Source organism: Galeopterus variegatus, unplaced genomic scaffold, assembly GCF_000696425.1.
Source record: "Galeopterus variegatus unplaced genomic scaffold, G_variegatus-3.0.2 Scaffold1578, whole genome shotgun sequence".
NCBI lineage: Eukaryota > Metazoa > Chordata > Mammalia > Dermoptera > Cynocephalidae > Galeopterus > Galeopterus variegatus.
The window spans coordinates 323,716-334,187 of NW_007727689.1; positions in this window are offsets into that span (position 1 = coordinate 323,716).

Sequence of the window (10,472 nt, forward strand, 5' to 3'; positions counted from 1 at the left end):
ATTCATCCCAGGGATGCAAGGTTGGTTCAACATACGCAAATCAATAAATGTGATACACCATATTAATAAAATCAAACACAAGGACCATATGGCCATCTCAATAGATGCTGAAAAAGCATTTGATTAAATTCAACACTCATTCATGACAAAGACCCTCTATAAGTTAGGTATAGATGGAAAGTATCTTAACATAATTAAAGCCATATATGATAAACCCACCGCCAATATCATCCTGAGTGGGGAAAAGCTGAAAGCTCTTCCTTTAAGAACAGGAACTAGACAAGGATGCCCACTCTCACCACTCCTATTCAACACAGTGTTGGAAGTACTAGCCAGAGCAATCAGAGAAGAGAAGGAAATAAAGGGCATCCAGATTGGAAAAGATGAATTCAAACTGTCCCTGTTTGTAGATGACATGATCTACAGAAAGGACATTGTTGGGTGGGAGGTGGGAGAGGGAGGAGGGAGGGAGGTTTCGGTAATGCGCCACAATAATCAACCACATTGTATATCGACAAAATAAAATTTAAAAAAAAACAACCATGTAGCAGTGTTGGAAACCGGTTGAGTTATGGGGGTGGATCCCTCATGAATGGATTAATGCTATCCCTGGGGGAGGGGGGATTAATGAGTGAGTTCTCGCTCTATTAGTTCCCGCGACAGCTCCTTGCTTAAAAAGACCCTGGCACCTCCTCTCTCTCTCGCTTCCTCTTGCCATATGATCTGCTTGTACCTGCCTGCCACTTTCTGCCATGAGTAGATGCCGCCTGAGGCCCACACCAGATGCAGCTGTCCCAGAATCGTGAGCCAAATAAACCTCTGTTCTTTATAAATTACCCAGTCTCAGGTATTTCTGTTATAACAACACAAAACGGACTAAAACATCTCCCCGTCCCCCTCTCCCTCTCCCCTCCCACCTCTGATAACCCTAGATTTCTTCTCTCCTTCTGAAAGAGTCACAGTTACTCAGTTGATTTGTTGCCTAGATGATCTGACCAGTGCTGAGAGAGGTGTGATCAGGTCCCCCACTGTTATCATAGAGCAGATGCTTCTTCTGTCACTCTGGAATGGGCTATGTGGAGAGATACATCATCTTCTTTGGTCTCTGCTGGTGACTGACCTTGTGTCAATGCACTCGAGTGGCTGGAGGGCCATCTGTATGGTGGTTGTGGCATCTAGCCCGTGGCTGTCGTGGTGGCTATGGTGGGCCGCCCACACGGAAGTGCTGTTTTGGGCATGCTCCTTGCCTGGATGCAGGAGGAGGGGTCATCCCCGCTCCACGCCTCAGGACTCCTGGTGGGCCCCGCGCAGCAGTGGCAGTGTGCCTGTTTGTGGGAGGAGGGGTTGGTCCCCGGCTCCATCTGTTTTTACATTCTAAGATGTTGTTGCAGAGCTTTTGGGTGGGAGGGGGAGAAGGAAAGAGGGAAGGAAATAGGATGGCAGAAGGAGGAGGAGGGGGACATGGCTGGGGCCCGTGGCATCCCCCTCATTCCTGCAGGGGAGACCAGGGGGCTTCCAGGGGTGGCTTCGTCGTTGCTGGGCTGAATGCGGATGTCGGGTGGGCGTGTCTGGAGCCCTCAGCCCCCACTGCCCTGGCTCAGGAGCCTGGGGTGTTTCCTGTGGCAGCTCAGTTTTTGTCACTAGACTAGTTGTGGGTGTCAGGGGGCATGGCTGAGGCCACCAACCCTCCTCCTTCCCTGCCTTGGGGGCCCAGGGGGCTTCCATTCCTTCTAGGTTTTATGGGTGTTCTTTAGTGAAGTGAGACCCTTAGTAGTTAATATCAAACTTTGTCTCTGGTCTGTGGGACTTTGTTTTTTCTTTCAGTTCTGTGTTGGATTATTCGCTGTTCCCACCAGTTAAACTCTGCATAGGGACTAATTGGTTGTCCTTTGCTTACTTCTAAAATGGGGGAACTTCCTGTGGGGACCAGCACTTGAGCCCTGTGGTTGCAGCTTTGCTGCTGATTCACTGGGGAAGGCTTTTTGTGCAGTTCGGGTTTTAATGGCTGACTTTCTATGTACTTCCAGGTCTCCTGAGGTCTGGTACACCTGGGTTGTGTAGAAGCTCTGGTGTGGACCTGAGTCTTTTCAGCAAACTGCATCCCCTGTGGTTCTATATTCCTGACCAGTCTACACAAAATGGTCCTGTGCTGATTGGGGGGCAGATCAGCTGTCCATGCTGTGCCCTAATGTTCTCCCGGTGGGTCTGTCTCCTCCACTGCCCGTGTTCCAAACACTTCCCACGAGAAGGGCCATGTTGCAGTCCCTTGCAATGACTCACCAGCCTCTGAGTGGCTCCTTTTTTTCAGTTGTTGTGGCCCCTCACTCCTATGTGGGTCCATGGGGGCCCAGTTAGTGGTCTTGCTGGCCTGGGGGCCACCAAGGCCCTCTTCTCCCCTGCCGCCTCCAAGCAACTTCATAGGAAGGGCACAGCTGTGGCTTTTGCCAGTTCTTGCTCCATGTGCTCACCAGGGCCAGCCTTGAAGTGGCCAGGGCTCAAAATGATAGGCGTGATCCTTTCTTTCTCTCACCATGGCTTCTCCTGCCTCTATGTACCCTGTTTGTCTCTCCTCCTCTTCCCCGAGCTCTAGTGGCCCCAGCTTGGCGGTCGTTGCTTTTTAATAGTTGTAAATCTGTTGATTTGTGGGAGAGAGTGACGCTGGGGACCGTCTATTCCTCTGTCTTAACCGGAACTCTTTCTTTCAGCATGTCAAATATGCCACCCTACCACCTCTGGCTTCCATTGCTCCTGATGAGAAATCAGCATTAATCTTCTCATGGTTACCTTGTGTGTGATGAGTCCTTTGTCTCTCTCAGCCTTCAATGTTTTCTCTTTGCCTTTCAAGTACTTTTACTCTTATGTGTCTGGGTATGGGTTTCTGTTTTTTGAGTCTGTCAAGTTTCTTGGGATGTGTAAATTAATGTTTTTCATCAAATTTTGTAAGTTTTCAGCTGTGTAATGATTTCTTTTAATATTTTTTTCTGCTCCTGTTTGTCTCCTCTCTCCTGGTAATCCCGTCACTCACAAGTTAGTACACTTAATGGTGTTTTACATTTCCCTGAGTTGTGTTCACTTTTCTTTTTCTCTTTTTCTTTCTGTTCTTCAGATTGTATAATCTTTACGAGTCTGTCTTCAAGTCTGATGACTCTTTCCTCTGCCAGTTCGAATCTACTGTTGAGCCCCTCTAGTGAATTTTTTCATTTTGGTTATTGTACAATTTAATTCCAGAATTTCCATTAAAAATAGTTTTTTAAATCTCTTTATTGGTATTCTCTATTTGATAAGACATTGTCATCATAGCTTCCTTTACTTTTTCCCTCCCTAGAAGTGGAATTGCTGGATCATATGGTAATTCTATTTTACTTTTTTTGAGGAACTGCCATACTATTTTTCACAGTGGCTGTTCCATTTTACATTCCCACAAACAGCATACAAGGGTTCCATTTTCTCTGTGTCCTCACTGACACTTGCTATTGTATTTTTTTTTAATAATAGCCATCCTAGTGAGAAAGAAGTAGTATCTCATTGTAGTTTTGACTTGCATTTTCTTAATAATTAGTGATGTTGAGCATCTTTTCATGTGCTTATTGGCCATTTGTATAGCTTTTTGGGAGAAACGTCTATTTAAGTCCTTTGCCAATTTTTTAATTTGGCTGTTTTGTTGTTGAGTTTTAGGAGTTCTCTCTATATTATGGATATTCATCCCTTCTCAAATACATGATTTACAAATATTTTTTGCCATTCTGTGGGATGACATTTTACTCTTTTGACATTGTCTTTTGATGCACAAAATTTTAAGATTTTCGTAAAGTCCAATTTGTATATATTTTCTTCTGTTGCCTCTGTCTTTGATTTTTTTTTCCAATAGAGGTCTTTTTATTGCATCATTAAAATATACAAGCATGTCTTAGGAATCAAGCTTGTTTGCTTTTGATATTATATCCAAGAACTCATTGCCAGATCCAATGTCATGAAGCTTTTGCCCTATGTTTTCTTCTAAGAGTTTCATAGTTTTGAGTTTTACATTTATGTCTTTGATCCATTTTAAGTTAATTTGTGGACATGGTGTTAGGTAAAGGGCTGACTTCATTCTTTTGCTGTGGATATCCAATTTTCCCAGCACCATTTGTGGAAAAAACTGTGCTTTCCTCATTGAATGATCTTCTCACTCTCGTCCATTCCATTGGTCTATATGTCTTTTCTTTACGCCATACCAGACTGTTTTTTTTTTTTTTCCTTTTTGTCTTTTTTTCGTAATCAGTAACGGGATCGCAACCCTCAGTGTCGCTCCCATACTGCGACTGGCAACAGGATCGCAACCCTCGGTGTGGCATCCGCACTGCGCTCAACCAGTGAGCGGACCAGTCTCTATATGGGATCCGAACCCTCGGTGGGAGCGCCGCCACACTCCCAAGCGCTGCACTCTACCGAGTGTGCCACCAGGCTGGCCCCTTTACCAGACTGTTTTAATTACTGTGGATTTGTAGTAAGTTATGAAATCAGGAGTGTGTGTCCTCCAGCTTTGTTCTTTTTCAAGTGTGTTTTGGTTACTCAGAATTCTTTCAGATTCCATATGAATTTTAGGATGGGTTTCTCATTTTCTGAAAAAAAAGTCATTGGGATTTTGGTAGAGATTGTATGGAATCTATAGATCTTTTAATTCTTTAAGCATAGATTTTTTCCATTCTTTGAATACAGTTATGATGGATGCTTTGAAATCTTTGTTAAATCTGACTTTGGACCCTTTTGCAGTCAGTTTCTATTGCATGTTTTTCTCCTCATGTACGGGTCACACTTTCTTGTTTCTTTGCATGTCTCAATTTTTTTTGCTGTTGAAAATGGGTATTTTTGGTAGTATGTTGTAGCATCTCTGGATACTGATCTTCTACCCCTCTTTGTAGCTTGCTTTTGTTGTTGTTTATTTCTGACTTGGCTGGACTACTTTAGTTTAGTCTATTTGCCTGCAGTGTGAAGCCTCTGATGTCTCTCCTCAGAAGATATAGCTTTAGATATGTGCACACTCGCCCTGGGTTGACAGTGGTTTTAACAGAGCTGCCTTTGACTGTTCGCTTTCCCTGATCTCTCTGTGAAACTGTCTGCCTCTGCGGGTGTCATACCCAGTGTTAGGCTCCACTAATTGCCATCTGACTGTTCTATTGTTTTTGACCATGCCCTGGGGAATGAATTGCTCCACAGCCTGTTCCAATTAAATTTGGGCAGGAGTAGTTTGTGAGGCTAGTCTTTGAGGTTTGTTCTGACCCCAGGAGACTCTCCTTAGCTGTCTCTTTTCATGATTTTTTTGTGGTAAACTAGATAGCTTATGAGCTAGCTTGTTGCTCTCATAGAGCTACCAGTCTCCTCTTAATGGTTTACCACCAAAATATCTGTTGTTTTCAAGACTGCTTTTAGGATTGAACGTCCCCACATCCTGTTTCAAATAAAGCCAATTCCTTTGGGATAAAACATCAGAATACTCTGTTTTTATAGACTGCCCCTTCCCATGGGCAAAATCTCTGAGCCACTGCCCTAGGTGCTGGGTGGGAGGCAGTAGCCTCTGGTCTTCTCAGCTTGCCTTTCCCAGCGACTTATGAACTGGGGTGAGTGAGATAGGAGCCCAAGTGTTCTCTGCCTGCTGTAGCTGCGGTAGAGCCTCCATATTACATGTAAGGGATGAGTGGAGGAAGGGAGCGCCCAGTCTCTCAGTTGCACTGATCATAAGTTTAGTCTTTGCAACTTGGGGTTGGAGGGTGTGAGAGATGCTGGTGGTCTGTCCTCTCTGTGATAAATGTTCTGTCTGCACTTGAAACTAATGTGTATTCTGCTGTTACTGGGTGGATTGTTCTATAAATTCAATTAAGTTGATTAAGAGCACTGTTTAAGTCTTCTATATTCTTACTCATTTTCTGTCTATTTGTTTTTCAATTATTGAGAGAGGGGTGTTGGAATCTTTGGCTAAAATTATAGGTTTGTCTATTTTCCCTCTCAGTTCTGTTAGGTTTTGCTTTATGTATTTTGAAGCTTTGTTGTTAGACACATAGGCTTTTAGGATTGTCATATCCTCGTGATGAATTGACCTTTTTGTCACTTTCAGATGACCCTCTTTTCACTGTTAATATTCTTTGCTCTAAAATCTACTTTGTTTGCTATTAATATAGAATTGGGTTTTTAAAATTTTAATTGGATAATCTCTGCCTTTTAATTTAGATGTTTAGACCATTTACATTTAAAGTTATTATGGATATGGTTGGGTTTAAATATTTTACTTTGTTTTCTATTGTTTCATCTGTTATTTGTTACCTTTTTTATTTTGCTCTGTATTCTTTTGGCTTTATTGAGTATTTTTTAAAATTTCATTTATGTCCTTTGTTGGCATACTATCTTTTATTTTTAGTGGTTGCTTTAACTATTACTTATCAATCTACTTTTAATTAATATTATGCCACTTCACCTATAGTAGATAAGTGTTAGAACAGTGCACTTTTGTTTCCCTCTGCTGAGTTTTGAGCTATTGTTGTCAAATATCTTAATTCCATATATGTTATAAATCCTATAACATCTTATTACTTTTGCTTCTAACATTCAATAGCATTTTAAGAGCTTTAAAAGTTAGGGGGAAAAGCCTTTTTAAATTATTTTATTTTATTTTTCCTAAGTAATAGACTTTATAGCAGTTTTGGGTTTACACAGAAATTGAGCTGAAAGGACAGATAATTTCCATACCCTTCCCCCCACCACATGCACAGTTTCTCCTGTTATTAATATGCTACATTAGTGTAGTACATTTATTACAATTATGAGCAAATATTGATATATTATTATTAACTCAATTTTACATTAGGATTCCCTCTTTGTGTTGTATAGTTCTATGGGTTTTGTCAAATGCCATGCCATGTATTCATTGTGACAGTATCATACAGGATAGTTTCACTGCCCTAAAAATCCTCTGTGCTCCACCTATTAATCTCTCCCTCCCTCCCTTCTGCCCTAAAACCCTGGCAACCACTGATTTTTTTCTCCATTACCCCAAACGTTAATAATTTCTTTGTATTGGAAACAGTCAAAATTCTCTCTTCTAGTTAATTGAAACTATACAATAAATTATTAATTATAGACACCCTACAGAGCTACAGAACACTGAACATTATTTCTCCTATTTAACTGTACTTTTGTATCTATTAACTGACCTCTTACTATCCCCTTCTCCCCCTCCCTTTCCAGCCTCTGGTAACAGCCATTCTACCTTCTACTCCCCTATGATCAATTTTCTTAGCTTCCATATATGAGTGAGAATATGTGGTATTTCTCTCTCTGTTCTTGGCTTACTTCACTTAATACAATGTCTTCCAAGCTCATCCATGTTGCTGCCGATGCCAGGTTCATTTTTTCCTAATGGCTGAATGGTATTCTATTGTGTATATATTCCACATTTTCTTTATCCATTTATCTGCTGATGGATACTTGGGTTGATTCTATATCATGGCTATTGTGAATAGTGCTGCAATAAACATGGGAGTGCAAATGTCTCTTCGATATACTGATTTCCTTTCCTTTGGATATATACTAAGTAGTGGGATTGCTGGATCATATAATAATTCTACTTTTAGCTTTTCTAGAAAGCTCCAGACTGTTTTTCATAATGGCTGTACTAATTCACATCCTTACCAACAGTGTATAAGAGTTCCCCTTTCTCTGCATCTTTGCCAGCATTTGTTAATTTCTTTCTTTTTGGTAATAGACATGCTGACAGAAGTGAGATGATATCTCATTGTGGTTTTGATTTGCATTTCCTTGATGATTGGTGATGTTAAACATTTTTTCATATACCTGCTGGCCATTTGTATGTCATCTTTTGAGAAATGTCTATTCAGCTCATTTGCCCATTTTTTTTTTCCTTTTTGTCTTTTTTCGTGACCGGCAACGGATCGCAACCCTCAGTGTCGTGCCCGTACCGGACCGGGACTGGCAATGGGATCGCAACCCTCGGTGTTGCACCCGCACCTCGCTCAGCCAGTGAGCGGCCGGTCTGTATGTGGGATCCGAACCCTCGGCGGGAGCGCCACCGCGCTCCCAAGCGGCGCACTGTAGCAGTGCGCCACCGGGCCAGCCCATCATTTGCCCATTTTTTGATTAGATTATTTATTTTCTTGCTATTGAGTTGTTTGAGTTCCTTGTATGTTCTGGATATTAATCCGTTGTTGGACGCATATTTGCAAATATTTTCTCCCATTCTGTGGGTTGTCTCTTCACTCTGTTGATTGTTTTTTTGCTGTGCAGAAGATGTTTAGTTTGATATAATCCCATTTGACTATTTTCGGTTTTGTTTCCTGTTCTTTTGAGGTCCTCTTCATAAGATCTTTGCCCATGCAGTGCCAGACTCCACCAGAGGTGCTGCTGGCAGCTCAGTGGGAACTCCAGCCTGGAAATTCCTCAGAGCTGAACATACAGGGGTGTGGAAGTGGCCCAGCTCTCTATACTCTTAAGTTTTGTAGTTGAGTTTGCATAAGGACAGCCTGGGGCTGTGTAGGCAGCTTGTGGGGTGGTGAGGAAGTCAGGGACCCCACTTTAGTACTCGCTCCAGGAAGTATATAGCCTTCTTTGCACCCCTGCTGCATCTGTAGGTAGGTTCCCCTTCTCTGCAGATGAAAGTGTTCCCTGAGGCAACCCTAACCAGGTTGACTGCAGAACTGGGTTGTTTGGGAGTAAAAGTCCACTTGGCAAAAACAAACAAAAAAGTAAATGAATAAAAATAAAATAAAATACAAACTTTGCCCAGCCTAATGTCCTGAAGCATTTCCCCTATGTTTTCTTCTAGTAGTTTCATTGTTTTCGGTCTTACATTTGAGTCCTTAACCCATTTTGCATTGGTTTTTGTGTATGGTGAGAGATAGGGGTCTAGTCTCATTCTTCCGCATACAAATATACAGTTTTCCCAGCACAATTTATTGAAGAGACTGTCTTTTCCCTAGTGAATATTCTTGGCACCTTTGCTGAAAATCAGTTAGCTGTAAATACATGGCTTTATTTCTAAGTTCTTTATTCTGTTCCATATGTCTGTGTGTCTGTTTTTATGCCAGTACATGCTGTTTTGGTTACTATAGCTTTGTAGTATATTTTGAAGTCAGTTAACGTGATGCGTCTAGCTTTGTTCTTTTTGCTCAAGATTGCTTTGGCTATTTGGGGTCTTTTGTGGTTCCATACAAATTTTAGGATAATTTTTTCTATTTCTGTGAAGAATGTTGTTGATATTTTGATAGGGGTTGTCACTAGATCTGTAGATTGCTTTGGGTAGTATGGTCAGTTTCACAATATTAATTATTCCAACCTGTGAATATGAGAAGTTTTTCCATTTCCTTGTGTCCTCTTCAATTTCTTTCATCAGTGTTGTATAGTTTTCCTTTCAGACCTCTTTCACCTCCTTGGTTAAATTAATTCCTAGGTATTTTATTTTATTTTCATAGCTATTGTACGTAGGATTGCTTTCTTGATTTCTTTTTCATCTTGCTTGTTATTGGGGTATAGAATCACCACTGATTTTTGTATGTTGATTTTGTATCCTGCGACTTCACTGAATTTGTTCTAAGAGTTTTTTGGTGGAGCTTTTAAGATTTCCTATATACGATGTATTAGTCCATTTCTGTTGCTTATAACAAAATACTTGAAACTGGGTGATTTATGAGAAAATGAAATTTATTGCTTACAGTTTCTGAGGCTAGGAAGTCCAAAGTCCAGGGAACACATCTGGTGAAGGCTTTCTTTGGTGGTGACTTCAGTGACTGCAGAGTATTATATTGCAGAAAATGGCAGAGCAGAGAGAGCAAGAGACCAACCTCCTCATTCACTCTCCTTTTAAACAAAACCCCAGAATCATGTCCCTGACTGCCATTATTAATCCATTCGCTATGGCATGATCCTACAATCTAATCACCTCTTCAAGGCTCCACCTTTCATTTACCATAGTAGGATTTCCCACCTCTTAACCCTCACAGTGGGAGCCAATACATAAAATACATAAAACTTTCTAATACATAAAACTTGGGGGACACAATTCAAGCTCCAGTGAGTTTTGGGGAGACATAATTCAATCTACTACATAAGATCATGTCATCTGCAAACAGGGACAATTTAGCATCCTCCTTTTCAATTTGGATGCCCTTTATTTCTTTCTCTTGTCTAATTGTTCTGGCTAGGGAAAAAGTCTTTTACATTTATTTACATTTTTATCACTTCCATTGGTAGTCATTGCTTTATATAGATATGTATTTTCTTCTGGTATCATTTTCATCCACCTGAAGGACTTCTTTGAACATTCTTGTAGGTATCGGTTGAGCTCATAGAAGTAGAAAGTAGAATTGTGGTTATTAGAGTCTGGGAAGGGTGTATGGAAGGGGAAGATAGGAAGAGATTGGTTAATAAATACAATTTTACAGCTAGATAGGAATAAGTTCTAGTGTTCTATAGCACTGTGGGGTGAC